The sequence below is a fragment of the Schistocerca serialis genome, chromosome 4 (genome assembly GCF_023864345.2).
Source record: "Schistocerca serialis cubense isolate TAMUIC-IGC-003099 chromosome 4, iqSchSeri2.2, whole genome shotgun sequence".
Lineage (NCBI taxonomy): Eukaryota > Metazoa > Arthropoda > Insecta > Orthoptera > Acrididae > Schistocerca > Schistocerca serialis.
The window spans coordinates 469,068,666-469,084,964 of record NC_064641.1 but is presented as its reverse complement, the minus strand read 5'-3'; positions in this window follow the sequence as shown (position 1 = coordinate 469,084,964).

Genomic DNA, 16,299 nt, shown 5'->3' with positions numbered 1-16,299 from the left:
TAAATCCAAGCAGGATATACTTTGAAAGTAGTTCAACACTTTGTATCATTGCTAACTTTGGGTTTATTGTTTGCATATGTACCTTTTCAATGAAATTACAAAGTTGTCAAAATTGCACAAAAGTTTGCTTTTATTTAAATGGTGACCAGTTCCGGACCTTACTCTATTATTAATCTGTCCTGTCGAACAGAATTATCTTATTGCAATTAACATATGCAATATATACGGTCAATAAATGTACAAATAAGTTTGACAAAATGATTCCATACTATAAGAGTTCTATCATAACACCATAATGTGTGTATACTGGCCACTTTGCTTGTAATAGTGGCTAAGTGCAAGGTACTATTTGCATATGACAATGTAGTGCTGTGTGCAGCAAAACAATGTTGTGTGAGCATTAAACGTCGTTATAGTAAACTGAGGTATGGGGTGCTGTAGGGAGTGGATCATGGAGAGGTTGTTTGTGTGTGTGTTTTTTTTTCTCCTTTTTTTTATGAAATTACAGAATAACGATTACATATGACCATAGATAGATAATATCTATTTTAGCTTGATGTTAAAACATAATCACAGTATAAAACATGCATGTACAAAAAAATCTTGCAAACACATAAGCATCATGCTATTAATACCCTACTAACAATCTTCCAACCATTGTCCAAAAATAAAATAGGTCAGAACAAGTATTAAAAATTTATGAAGAATGCCGTGGAGTCCATTTGTCTGTGTATCATCATACATTCATTTATTGTTATACCGACTGGCCACTTGTGGCGATATGAGGTATGGCATGGAACTGTTCGTAAAACTGTTTTTGTTCTTGCTGCCTTTCATATTGTGACTTAAATATTTAGTTTTTCGTATAAAAATGTGAATTGTGTACTATTATGTAAGCTACAGTCCTTTTAGTGTTATATTGACTGGCCACTGGTGGCACTGTGAGGTGTGATGCTTACATGTTTACTAGATTTCTTTTGTACATGTATCGTTTATTTTGTGACTGTGTTTAACATCAAGCTAAAAGGGACATTATGTATGGTCATACATAACCATTATCCTTTAACTTCGTAAAATAAAACGAACAACCTCCCTGTGGCACACTCCCTTCAGCACCCCCACCTCAGTTTATCTAATGATGTTCTATGTTCACTCAACATCATATTGCTGCATGCAGCACTGGACTGTCATATGCAAGTAGTATCTTGCATTTAGCCACTCATACAAGCAATGTGGCCAGCATACCCACATTTTAGTTCTATGGGAGGACTTACATGGTATGTAATCATCTTGTCAAATGTGAGACCTGAGTTTCTCCTGGCGTATACAACTTTCAAATAACTTCCGGGAATTCAGCCAGGTAACACTTTCAGCGACCGCCAATATTTCGGTGGGAGAACACCCCACCATTTTCAAGGCAAACTGCAACGGACTGGCGGCGTACATGCAAATTTAATACCTCGGTTCTCGGACAGAAGCAGGAAATATAACACACACACACACACACACACAGAGGTCTATTTGGCTGCTGTAATCGTGTGTGCCGTTTATGCTCAGTACATCTGTCCTCCACGGTCCTGATGTGTTGACATCCACTTACTTTTTATTTAATGACCAGTATTACGAGCAGACAGATGGAGTTGCGATGGGTAGTCCGTTGTCTCCTGTGATCGCAAATTTGTTTATGGAAGACTTCGAGGAACGTGCATTGGAGTCGGCGCCTTTAAAACCCGCCTGTTTCTTTAGATACGTTGACGATACCTTCGTTGTTTGGCCTCACGGTAAGGAGAATTTGAATGTCTTTCTAGAACATCTGAACTCGGTCCACCCGAACATTCGTTTTGCGATGGAGGTGGAAGAGGATGGTTGCCTTCCCTTTCTCGACGTGTTGGTTAGGAGGAAGGATGATGGATCATTGGGACATGCAGTCTACAGGAAACGTACTCACACCGACTTGTACTTACAAGCTAATAGTTGTCACCATTCGGCTCAGCGTGAAGGGGTACTTCGTACCTTGGTACACAGGGCACATGTCGTTTCTGACGCTGAGACTTTGCCAGCTGAGCTGTCCCATCTTGAAGTTACATTTTGTCAAAATGGTTATAGTGATAGACAGATTGAGCGTGCATTGCGCTATCGACCAACTGTACATCGGGTGATTGATGATAATTGTGAGTCAACACCTAAGTCTATTGCCTTTTTGCCTTACGTAGGAAACACGTCCAATAAGATCAGTCGTATTTTACAGAAATATGATGTGAAATGTGTTTTTCGACCTCCATCTAAAATTAGAGCACTTTTGAGTTCCGTTAAGGATGATCTTGGACTGCGTAAGGCGGGTGTATATCGTATTCCTTGTAGCTGCGGCATGGCATATATTGGTCAAACTATCAGGACCGTGGAGGACAGATGTACTGAGCATAAATGGCACACACGATTACAGCAGCCATATAGATCTGCTATTGCCGAACATTGCTTGGATACTGGTCACCCCATGTTACATAATAACACCGAGATATTGGCATGCACATCCAGCTATTGGGACAGTGTCATTAGGGAGGCAGTTGAGATTAAATTAGTGAGCAACCTCGTTAACAGGGATGGAGGTTTCTGTTTAAACTCTGTTTGGAATCCGGCTCTCTCCCTCGTCAAAAAACGGAGGAACAGAGTCAATGCTGCCTCACCTGCGAATTCATAGCCTCACTATCGATAGCTCTGACTTTGGTCATCTCTGGTGGCACTAGTGTTCAGTGTGTGTGTGTGTGTGTGTGTTATCTTTCCTGCTTCTGTCCAAGAACCGAGGTATTAAATTTGCATGTACGCCGCCTGTCCATTGCAGTTTGCCTTGAAAATGGCAGGGTGTTCTCCCGCCGAAATATTGGCGGTCGCTGAAAGTGTTACCTGGCTGAATTCCCGGAAGTTATTTGAAAATCTTGTCAAATGTTCTTGTACTTCGGTTGACTTTATGTATTGTATATTTAATTGTAACATGATACTATCAGTCCTGCATGATGACGTGACTGTGAGTTAGATCCAACACTGGTCACCATATAAGTATAAACAAACTCCTGTGCAACTCTGATAGTTTTGTAATTCCGTGGAATCATAGTAAGATGCCGCGTATTGCCATCTGGATACTAGAAATCAGTCAATATGTATCTTTCATTGGATTTTTGATTTTTTTCCTGTGGGTACAGCTGCACAAAGATATCATAATATACAATAATTAAAATATCAAAACACAAGCAATTGCCTACCCTCTATTACCTCCTGACACAGTTAGTAGTTGAATAAAAATCCCTGGTACATACTGGGAGTTTGTACGTGCATGCTTTTACAAGTAATGTGGTGAATTATTACAATGTACAATCTCATCCACTGTCCCCACTGGCCTCGCCCTCTCTGTTTCTTGCCCACACCACCTATCATCCACTCTCTATAATCTCCAGTCTTAAAAAGAAAACATTTCAGTACAAGACCAATATTCCAAATAACGTTGTTAGGACTATCAAACAACTAGCCAATAGATAACTTCTGTAAAGTATACTAACCACCAGTTGTGAGATGGTGTGGGACCACCATTGGATTGCAATCAGAGTTCAAATGCTCCACCAGGCTGCCATCTAAGGATTTTTTAAAGCAAGGTCAGGAAGTTTGGCACCCTGTAATGAAAACTGACAGGATGGACTTACCCAGTGTCACTTGTTTATTGGGGGACATTGTGAATTTAGCCCACCAATGACAAGACTGTGACAGACAGGAGGGGGCATGAAGAACAAAACTGTTGGGCAGTGACATTCATGGGTTCTTTCTGAAGACTTCATCCACGATTCTTTCAGAGGACAGATTCAGTTGATAGGAGATTGACTAATTCACATGCTTTTTTGTACAGAGCATTCAGACTTTTCATTCTGGAGACATGGCAGTCTGTCATCTACTCAGTTTTCAGACTGAGTCTAATACCATATTCATCCAGATGTCTGCTTTTATGTTATCACATACTCAGTTTCCATTCTGTCAGAAGGTCTTTGTTTTGGTTCAGTGTTTGAATACATGAACATTTGACTTTGTTCCCACCACCTGACCTACACCTCCAAATGCAAGTTAGGTGAAAGGCAAAAATGATAAATAATTAACCAGTTAGGTAAACAACAATAATTACAAGGCAACTATGCACCAAGGTGACAAAAATCAGGAGATAGCAATATGCACATACACAGATTGTGGTAGTATCACATATACAAGGTATAAAAGGGCAGTGCATTGGTTGAGCTGTCATTTGCACTTGGGTGATTCACGTTGAAAGGTATCTGATGTGATTATGGCCACACAATGCGAATTAACAGACTTTGAATGCAGAATGATAGTTGGAGCTAGACACTTGGGACATTCAATTTCAGAAATCATTAGGGAATTCAATATTCTGAGAGCCAATGGCCTTCACTTAACTATTGAGAGCAATGATGTTAGCATCGAGTTGTCATTACTAACAGACAAGCAAAAATGCATTAAATTGCCACAAAAATCAATGTGAGGCAATGAGCATATTTCATTATGGCAATTAGGTGAAATTTGGTGTTAATGGGCTATGGCAGCACACAATGGATGCAGTTCCCTTTGCTAGCAGCATGACACTGCCCGCAGTGCCTCTCTTGGGACTGTGAGCATGGTGGTTGGACCCTAGATGACTGGAACACTTTGGCCTTTGGTTGTGGCTCAATAGTGGTATGGACTATGTTTACGCGGAATGAACTGGGTCCTCTGTCCCAACAGAACCGATCATTGACTGTAAATGGTTATGTTCGGCTACTTGGAGACCATTTGCAGCTCTTCATGGACTTCATGTTCCCAAACAATAATGGAATTTTATGGATGACAGTGTTCATTGTGACTGTGCCACAGTTACTTGCAATTCATTTAAAGAACAGTCTGGACAATTTGGGTGAATGATTTGCCCACTCAAACTGCCCCATATGAATCCCATGAAACATTTACGGGATATAATCAAGAGGTTAGTTTGTGCACAAAATTGTGCAGAGGCAACACTTTTGCAATTATGGATGGCTATAGAGGCAGAATGGCTCAATATATCCTCAGGGAACTTCCAACAACTTGTTGAGTTCATGCCATGTTTGATTGGTGCACTACACAGTTCAAAAGGAGGTCCGACATTATGTTAGGAAGTATCCCATGAATTCTGTAAACTCGTTGTATAAAATAGATATATAGCCTGAATTAAGATTATTTATAGTTAATTTTCATCAGAAATGCAGATAAATTGTGTCACACACTAGGAATGCATGAGCAGAGAAAAAACTCTTTACCTTTCATACATTTTGCAAATGCTAGTTTTAAATTTATTTATTGGCACCTTGTAGGCACTATCAGTCAATGTGTTGAAGTAAACAAGACCAAGATATTCCTAGCTGTTATGTGTCTTTGGCACTTTGCAGCAGGACTCATCAGCAGAAGCAGCATTTCCTGAAGATGGCGAACAGTTGGATCACCGAAATATCGAGTCAAGTTGATTTTAGGATCCGGCAGCAAACCCGAAGAGACTTTCATGACTTCTGGCCTGTTTGTTACTAGGTCTAAGGCACTTAGAGATCACTTAAAGAATTTTTGAGAAAAATTATTGAGAACTTATTACTCGAATTCATGACATTTCCACTCATTGAGATTATTTTACATTCAGAACATGTAATAACTACACTAGATGTTACTGAGTTCCTTATGGTGACGAATATGTTAACTCCATTAGCATCCCCTCCACCCCCCGAGGGCTCATGGTTCTTTTGTGAGTTTGTGCATGGTGTACACAGAGTCCCAAGCTATTGCAGCCCATGCTTCCTTCCCTGGCTGCATTTCCTTCACCCTGCCCTCCCTCCCTCTTATCACTCCTTTCGTGTTGCCCCCTCCTTCCCCTCTCTCGACGTTCTGATTTATGTCGACGTGGCTATGCACCTGATTTCCTGTATTGGTTACAATTTTGTTCCTTTTCCCTGTTCTTTCATCCTTTTTTAGCATTTAAGTCCCTGCTTGAGGTTTGACCTCCACTTCAAAATTTCTTGTTTTTAGTCTGAGCCATTTGGGGAAGAGCTCCCTCCCTAGCATCTACTGTGTGGATTCCTTTTCCCCCTTCCTTCTCCTCTCCCTTCCCCATTGTAGCCCCCTTCAACCCAGCTAGGTCACCAGCACATGTAGTCAGTCCGTGTGGTGGGGTTGTTATGTACCCATATGGTGAGCCCCCTGACAACACATGGATTACGCTACTGATACCTGAGCTGTTCTCTCCCCATGAATCCCAAGGAGTGTTCGCTTGTCTTCTTGGAGCATTGGAACTCCTGGGAATGGCCGCTGTGCCAGACAGCCCTTGCTCTGGCTGGCTGGTGCCCATGAGGAGAGCCCCTGGTCAGAGTGAGTGGTATCACGGCAGATGCTTGGTGCATGAAGCGTATCAAGCTGCAAAAATTTTGCTGCTCTCAAACATCCGTCTCTTCAAATGGTGAAGGATCATTGAATGCTGCTTTGTAAGATGTGGCAACCTTCCCTTCCCTGGCTACACCGTGGAAGGAGGGCCAGGCTCACCATCTTCGGATGAAACCCTTTCCCCATTACCTCGTCTGTACTGGACAGATGGAGACACATTCACCTTCACAAAGCCATTGTTTTTTGTGGAGAAGATCGAGGACAAGTTTGGTGAAATGGAGCCTCTTAGTAAGATGTGATCAGGCTCCATTTTGATCAAAGCTTCTCCTGCCACCCAATCCATAGCTCTTTGGGCCTGTGATAGTCGTGGCAATGTCCCATGTCTGTTATGCATCACTGATCTTATTTTTCATGAGGACCTCATCCTGCAAACAGATGAGGAAATCCGAGCTAATGTGGAGTTGCGAGGCATTCATTTTGTTCGACTCTTGCAGAAGGATCACAAATACAATTGCACCAATACTGATGCCTCCATTCTGGCTTTCGAGGGGGATACCATCCCATAGAAGGTCAAGGTTATGTGCTATGGATGTGACGTGAAGCAGTGCTTTCGGTGCTTGTGTGGTTGGAGTGCGAATGACTATGGCAATCACCATTTGCAATGTCTACCTCCCTCCAGGCAGGCCACTTCCTTACGTTGCACTGTCTACCTTAATCCAGCAAATCCCGCCCCCCAATTCTGCTCATGGGGACTTTGATGCCCACCATCCACTGTGGTGCAGTGTCACTTCAACATGAAGGGGTATCCTAATTGACCAAATTATCATGGAACTCGATTTGTGTCTCGTCAATGATGGTTCTCCTACCCACTTCAGTGCTGCTCATGGCATCTTCTCTGCTATCAATCTCATGATCTCCTCTCCTGCCCTCTTGGCTTTCCTGCATTGGTCATCCTATGATGACCTTTGTGACAGTGATTCTATCATTCCCCTGCTGCCGCCAGGCATACAGGCCCCCACTTTGGGCATTCACCAGGTACACTTCGACAACTCCCTCCCGAATTCCATTGATGTAGTCGTACAAGGCGTCTCTGCCACTATTCTTCTTGCTGCTGGCACTGCTGTCCCCCTATCCACAGGTTCCCCTTGTCATTGACTGATACCGTGATGGACAAAGGATGTCACACTCGTTGTCCAGGACTGCCGATGAGTGCTGCAGTGATTTAAGCGACACTCTTCATAGACCAACCCCCTCACTTTTAAGCGTCTCTGTGCTAAGGCTCATAACCTTATTAAGCAGAGTAAAAGGAATGCTGGGAGTGCTATGTTTCCTCTGTGGGGATGTATACCTCTTCATCACAGGTTTGGTCCAAGCTCCACAGCCTTCTGAGCCGCCAGCGACAGTCAACTGTCCAGGATCTTAACCTCCAAGGCGCTCTGTGCACTGATCCATTGGTCCTTGCAGAACACCTTGTGACACACTTTGTGACAGCATTGGCTTCCTCTTCCTACCCTACTATCTTTCTCCGGCAGAAATGCAGAGTTGAACAGACCCCTCTCTGTTTCACTCTGCACCACGCTGAGCCCTATAATGAATCCTTCACTGAATGGGAATTGTTGTAGGCTCTTAGCTCTTCATGAGACACAGCTCCAGACCTGGATTCCATCCACAACCAGACAATCCTACACTTGGACGTTGCGCAGAGACATCATCTCCTTAAGGTCTTCAAGTGCATGTGGCTCACGGGCGTTTTTCTGTCACAATGGTGAGACAGTAAAGTTATCCCTGTTCTTAAGCCTGGGAAGAACCCATCATCTCTAGACAGCTACTGCCCACTTAGTCTGACGAATGTACTTTGTAAACTGCTCAAAAGGATTGTCAGCTTCAGATTAAGTTGGGTACTTGAATCTCGGCGCCTTTTGTCCCCATATAAGTGTGGCTTCCGGGCAGGATGATCTCCAACTGACCATGTACGCCGATTGGAATCGGCCATCCGACAGGCTTTTAATCACCACCAGCAGCTTGATCAACATACAGCATATGACATGGCTTGGTGTCATCACATTTTAGTTACCCTCCATGACTGGGGCTTCCATGGTCCCCTTGCAATTTTTATCCATGAGTTTTTCTCACACCAGCTCTTCCAGGTTCAAGTTAGCACTTCACTCAGTGGCCTACAGATTCAGAAGAAGGGTATCCCACTGGGATCTGTGCTAAGTGTCACACACTTCCTCATTGCCATCAATGGGCTTGTGACCTCTGTTAAGCCTCTGGTTACCCCAGAATTTTATGTTGACGATTTTTGCATCTGGTGCAGCTCCTACTCAGTAGCATCTGCTGAGTGCTGCGTCCAAGGTGCCATCAGATGGGCCTCTCTGTGGGCCACCTCCCATGGCTTCCAGTTTTCTCCCTCCAAAATGCGGGTTATGCATTTTTGTCATTGACCCACAGTATATCCTGATCCCCAACTTTATTTAGGTGACCAGCACAGTTGTAGCACATTCCTGTCTCTTGGGTCTTATTTTTGATAACAAGCTGACAGGGCTGACCCACATTCACCACCGAAAGACTACATGTGTGTGGAAGCTTAATACTCTGCCTCATGGCCCATGCATCTTCTCCATCTTTATCATGCTGTGGTCTTGTCCAGACTAGATCATGGTAGTCAGGTTTATGGCTCAGCAGCTCCTTCCACTTTAAAACTGCTTGACCCTGTTCACCATTGTGGGGTGCGTCTGGCTTGGCTATTGGTGGCTTTCGCACTAGTCCTGTTGATAGTCTCCTTACAAAAATGGGGATTCCCCCTCTACACATACAGTGGAGCCAACTCCTGGTTTCTTACATAACTGCCATTAGCCAATTCCCTGTGTCTTTCCTCCTATACCCCCTCCCCCCCCCCCCCCCCCCCCTCCCGTGGATGGTGTCTAGATCACAGGTTAGGACTGATCAGTACTAAGGCCTCTGTCGCTCCTATTATGGTTTACCAGTGTCTTGTATGTGCCATCCTTGCAGAGCTTCAGAGTTCCATGATCTTTTACGCTGATGGTTCTAAGACAATCAATAAGGTGGGATATACTTTCACGTTTCCTACTGGCTTCAAACACCATTTATTGCTAGGATCATGGTTCACAGCAGAGCGTCTAGTGACTCACAGGGCCTGCCTCTGTTTCTCAGGCCTCCATCCACAGTGTTTTAATTTGTTCAGACTCCATTTATGCATTCATCATACCCGGCTCACCCATTGTTACCTCCTACGCAACAACCCACCCCCACAATCTGGTGGTGGAATGTCCCATTCTTTTGGCTCTTCATGTTAAGTATAGCCTTCCCGATTCTTTAAATTTAATATTAGCATCTGATGGTTGAACTGATCCTCAGTTTCCTTCGTGAAAGTGATTTTTATTTCTAGGTACAAGGTTCTACTTTAGTCCTGGAGCAGGGGCGGGTTGGTTGTGGTTAGGACTTCTTTTCCAGTCTTCTCGGTCTGTGACCCCATGCCCGCCCCCTTTTTTCCAGTTTTTTTGGTTTGGTCTCACCTTTTATACCTTTACTGTGTGTGTTTAATGATCATTATTTTATAATTTGATTCCCCTGACTGGATCCGACCACTTTTAACAGACCCTCTTTCTTCTGTGACTCACTTTGGAATCACAGGACTGATGACCTCACCGTTTGGTCCCAGCATCCCAGGGAATGAGCTTGCTGACAGTTTGGCGAGAGAAGCAGATACTTATCCCCAATTTCCTTTCATGATTCCAGCTGTGGATATGCGGATCTACATCAAATCTCTCTTTGCCCAAAAATCGAATGCGCTACACTTTACGGTAGTAAACTCTGCACAATCAAGGAGTCTACTGCAATTTGGCACTCTTTCTTCCTCTCCTCTTAGAAGGAGTTCACTGTTTTATGCTGTCTACGCATTCGTAATACCAGGCTCACCTCCTGTTTCCTCCTATGTCATGACCCACCCCCACAATGTTGTTGTGGAGCCAGACTGACAGTATCCCATTATTGGTGGTCTGTCCCCTTCCCTTGAGTCTTTGTGCTATGTATCGTTTTCCCAATCGCTTAAATTTAATATCAGCAGATGATTCATGGATGGTTGAACTGGTCCGCAGTTTCCTCTATGAAAGTGGTTTTTATTTCCAGGTATAAGGTTCTACATCAGTCTTGGAGCAGGGGCAGGTTTGTTCTGGTTGGGACCTTTTTTCCAGTCTTCTTGGTCTTTGACCCCATGACTGCCCATTTCTTCCAGTTTTTAGATTTGGTCTCACCTTGTATGCGTTTTACTGTGTGTGTTTAATGGTTATTTTTTTTATAATTTGACTCCACTGACTGGATCCGTCCACTTTTAGCGGACCCTCTTTCTTCTGTGACTAACTTCGGAAACACAGGACTGATGATGCTAACTGTTTGGTCCCATAACCCATCTCAGTTAATCAATCTGTCACTTGACCATTAGCATCCAGCCTCTTTTTGTAATGTAGATTCCAATCTGAATTTAGGATTTTATTGTTTTTTATTTCTGTTATCAGACAGCTTTCTGTTCCTAATATTGTGTGGGCATTAGTAATTTTCACAAGCGAGACTAATTCTGGGACATTACTATGGGTGTTCCGATAGTTATAACACCACATTAAAATTTTCTCATACTAATCAAATAGGATGAAAGTTCCCAGAATGAGATTTTCACTCTGCAGCGGAGTGTGCGGTGATATGAAACTTCCTGGCAGATTAAAACTGTGTGCTGAAGCGAGACTCGAACTCAGGACCTTTGCTTTTCATGGGCAAGTGCTCTACCATCTGAGCTACCCAAGCAGGAGACGAGCTACTGGCAGAAGTAAAGCTGTGAGGACGGGGCTTGAGTCGTGCTTGGGTAGCTCAGATGGTAGAGCACTTGCCTGCGAAAGGCAAAGGTCCCGAGTTCGAGTCTCAGTCCGGCACACAGTATTAATATGCCAGGAAGTTTCATATCAGCACACACTCTGCTGCAGAGTGAAAATCTCATTCTGGAAACATCCCCCAGGCTGTGGCTAAGCCATGTCTCCGCAATATCCTTTCTTCCAGGAGTGCCAGTTCTGCAAGGTTCGCAGGAGAGCTTCTGTGAAGTTTGGAAAGTAGGAGACAAGGTACTGGCGGAAGTAAAGCTGTGAGGACGGGGCATGAGTCATGCCTGGGTAGCTCAGATGGTAGAGAAATTGCCCGCGAAAGGCAAAGGTCCCGAGTTCAAGTCTCAGTCCAGCACACAGTTTTAATCTGCCAGGAAGTTTCAGGATGAAAGTTCTCTTCCAAGAATAATTTGGCTGATCTTCCTCCAATTACAGTGGGTAATTCATCATTGATTCTGTGGAGGGATTCCTCTAACCTAAGTAACTTCTCCCCTGACCTACTGAGGGGAGCACTAAAATTTTCCACCCAATAAGAGAGATGGAGAAATCTGGTATCAACATGGGACTGGATGTGAATGGGGCAAAATCTTTGATTTCCTAGAAGAGGGTCTGTCATTCCGTGATTCTCATGCAGGATATGATGAAGTGACAGTGACACATGTTGTAATGTTACTTCCCTTCTTTCAGTGTTGATTTTTGAAATTTATGCAAAAAAGTAAAATGTTGATGGACGAAGGTTGCATTATGTTGCTAACAAGAAGAGGGAGAAAACATTTAATTAAATATGAGAAGTTCTGCAGAGTACCATTTCTTTTACCCAGTAATCAAAGCCAGAAGTCGTTGGAATGTAGTGAGTTTGGTGACACAAGACCATATTATTGTTATGTTTCATTGGAAAGATTTATATAATAATAATAATAAATATGTTGATGACAACACCAATGCCACCATCACTGATGATGATTGGACTCCATTAAGAACGTGGTTTACAGGCTAGACTCACAAGAATTAAAGTGTGAAAAACAATGGCACACTTTTGGTATGCAGTTGCTGCCTCACAAAACTGACCATTTTTGACAACTTTAAAGGGCTGAAAAACATACAGAAATCTTGGTTATTGGTGTAGAACAGGAGTAAACACAATACTACTAAATAAATTCGAAGTATTGTATTTTGAAAGATGTGTGTTACAGTTTTCCATATGTAACATTTTCCAGTAGCTACCTTTGAGAAAGACACAAGTAGCGAGACCAGTCAATAACTATCTTTCTCATAAAGGAGTCAAACAGTGCCATGTTTTAGCCGCTTTGGCACTGTACCTTCTGTGGTACAACCACGTCTGCAGGGCTTGCAAGCTAGTGCCCCACAAATTGACTTAGATTCTGAGAAGAGTAAACTGCTTGTTTATGACTAAGTTATTATTAGTTGAATTGTGGGTTTTACTTGAATACTCATCATAAGAGTGAAAACTGTATCTACCATACTTGTAGTAAACATGCTGACTTTGATTCAGTTCTGTCTCTTATAAGGGAACATTCTCAAGTGTCTATAAATGATCTTGATGAAACTTGTTGGGTGTGTAGAGGGGGAGAAATAGTACAATACATATATTTTTTTTTTGTTTGTGCACAGTTTCATTTTGAGGGGTAAAACACACCCTGAAAAGGAATTTGACATTTTAGTTTTAGAACTGATGATACATAAAAAATGATTTCACATAAAAGTTGATAAGTAAGTAACGTTCTTGAAAACTGTATAATCAGCTTTTGCAGTAATCTAACAACAAAAACAATCAATTATTGACAAAATTTTAATTGGATAGATAAAAGGATCTACTCACCAAGTGACAGCAGAACACACCCACATAAAACACGGTTGTAAATGAATGGATTTTCACATACGCTAAAAAACAGTAATAGTAAGTGTAATAATTTGAAATTTTGGAAAATGCCACACCACCATTAATTAATTCTGAAAAATGAAAATTCTTTTTAGAACATATATTAAAGAAGCTTTCGAGCCACATACATTCTCGTGTAATAAAGCTGATTTCTAATTTTTGGCCGTGCGGTCTGAGATACCTTGTTATGCTTCAAGCGGCTCCCCCCGTCAGAGGTTTGGGTCCTCCCTCGAGCATGGGTGTGTGTGCTGACCTTAGCGTAAGTTAGTTTAAGTTATGTTAAGTAGTGTGTAAGCTTAGGGACCGGTGACCTCAGCAATTGGGTCCCATAGAACTTACCACAAATTTCCATTTTTTTCTGATTTTTGGGAAAATAAGCTGTACACAATGTGCTGCCAGAGTATTTGCAACATTTGAAATATCGGAATATTCATTACTATTCTAATTACTTGTTTTACTTATATTTCTTTTAAGTTTTAAATTCTTACTTTACATTTTACATTCATCATCTTTTAGTTTACCATTTTACATGTGTATTTTATTAACTGAAAATAATAAGTAACTCATTAATGTGACAGGAAATAATTGCAATAATGATAATCTGTAAGGAAATGCTTAAAACATAACAATTTTTTACCTCATGCACATAAAATGAGCGAAATTTCTTTGTAATATACACGACAGAGAAGACAATATAAAAGTTATCATAGGTGATCCTCTAAATATCCTGATTTGCATCAGACATATTTCAGTACATTGCCAAGCTCTGGTGAAGAGAATTGATTACATACAAGTGACTGTCACTTGACTGTATTGTTTCTCAATTGGAGATTGACATCATAATCATTCAACAGAACTCAATTTGAAAATCTTCTCACAACGTTCTTCCAACATCGAAAGCCATAAATGTTCCAAGTTCACAAGTGAACTAGTGCGAACAATTGATATGAAGTGATGAACCATGCTATACCCTGTGCAATCCAGTGGAATGGTTTGGGTTTGATGAATGGCTGGAAAATGTTCCCTGCCATCTTGTGTTGTGCTAACATTGAAGTACTGAGGAGGTGGTATTGTGGTATGGGATTGTGGTTAGGGTGTGGTCTCCTTACGGCACTTCAAAAAACACTACATGCAAAAGTATATGAATACATTTTACGGCATTGTGTACTGTGTAGACTAGAGGAAGAGTCTGGAGATGATGATTGATTGTAGCTGCATGACAATGCACCCTGTCATATAAAACAGCATCACACCCCATCATAAATCAGCATCTGTGAGGCAACAACATCCCTCAAATGGACAAGACTTCCAGGGTCCCAACTTGAACATAATGGGACAACTTTGGGATGGATTAAAATGTCTACTTCACTCCAGGCTCATTATCCAGAATCACCACCTTCTCTGATTTTGACATCCGCAGCTCATGGTCTGGTGGCTAGCGTTGCTACCTCAGGATCACAAGTTCCTGGGTTCGATTCCCAGCCAGGTTGGGGGTTTTCTCTGCCCGGAGACTGGGTGTTTGTGTTGCCCTTATCATTTTATCATCATCATCATTTGTGACAGTGGCTAGATTGGACTGTGTACAAAAAATTGGGCTGTGTAAAAATTGGGACTTTGTATGGGTACTGATGACCACGCAGTTGAGCACCCCACAAACCAAACATCATCATCTCATTTTGACCCATGAGGAAGAATGGGCTGCCATTCCTCCACAGACATTCAGACTCCTCATTGAAAGAGCTCCCACCAGATTTCAAACCTTCATAAAGATGAAGGATGGACAAATTCGGTATTAAAGATCACTAATAAATATTTGTATATAAAAACAAAGATGAGGTGACTTACCGAACAAAAGCGCTGGCAGGTCGATAGACACACAAACATACACACAAAATTCAAGCTTTCGCAACAAACTGTTGCCTCATCAGGAAAGAGGGAAGGAGAGGGGAAGACGAAAGGAAGTGGGTTTTAAGGGAGAGGGTAAGGAGTCATTCCAATCCCGGGAGCGGAAAGACTTACCTTAGGGGAAAAAAAGGACAGGTATACACTCGCACACACGCACATATCCATCCACACATACAGACACAAGCAGACATATTTAAAGACAAAGAGTTTGGGCAGAGATGTCAGTCGAGGCAGAAGTGTAGAGGCAAAGAAGTTGTTGAAAGACAGGTGAGGTATGAGTGGCGGCAACTTGAAATTAGCGGAGATTGAGGCCTGGCGGATGACGAGAAGAGAGGATATACTGAAGGGCAAGTTCCCATCTCCGGAGTTCGGATAGGTTGGTGTTGGTGGGAAGTATCCAGATAACCCGGATGGTGTAACACTGTGCCAAGATGTGCTGGCTGTGCACCAAGGCATGTTTAGCCACAGGGTGATCCTCATTACCAACAAACACTGTCTGCCTGTGTCCATTCATGCGAATGGACAGTTTGTTGCTGGTCATTCCCACATAGAATGCATCACAGTGTAGGCAGGTCAGTTGGTAAATCACGTGGGTGCTTTCACACGTGGCTCTGCCTCTGATCGTGTACACCTTCCGGGTTACAGGACTGGAGTAGGTGGTGGTGGGAGGGTGCATGGGACAGGTTTTGCATCGGGGGCGGTTACAAGGATAGGAGCCAGAGGGTAGGGAAGGTGGTTTGGGGATTTCATAGGGATGAACTAACAGGTTACGAAGGTTAGGTGGACGGCGGAAAGACACTCTTGGCGGAGTGGGGAGGATTTCATGAAGGATGGATCTCATTTCAGGGCAGGATTTGAGGAAGTCGTATCCCTGCTGGAGAGCCACATTCAGAGTCTGGTCCAGTCCCGGAAAGTATCCTGTCACAACAACCGTAAATTAGAACAGCATGCCACCCTCCACCTCAAAAAACTATCCAATCTCCTGGTTTCCCACCTCCGGAAAGGCAACTCACTCACCCTTCACAACCTTTCCAGCAAACCTCAACCTCCTCTCATTGCACACAAACCCAGTCTCTCCCATCTACTCAATCTCCCACTTCCAGCTCCACTCCCTCCAAAACCTCAAAATTCCGATCAACACAATCTGGAACCACAACACCCTAATTCAGTAGTTAA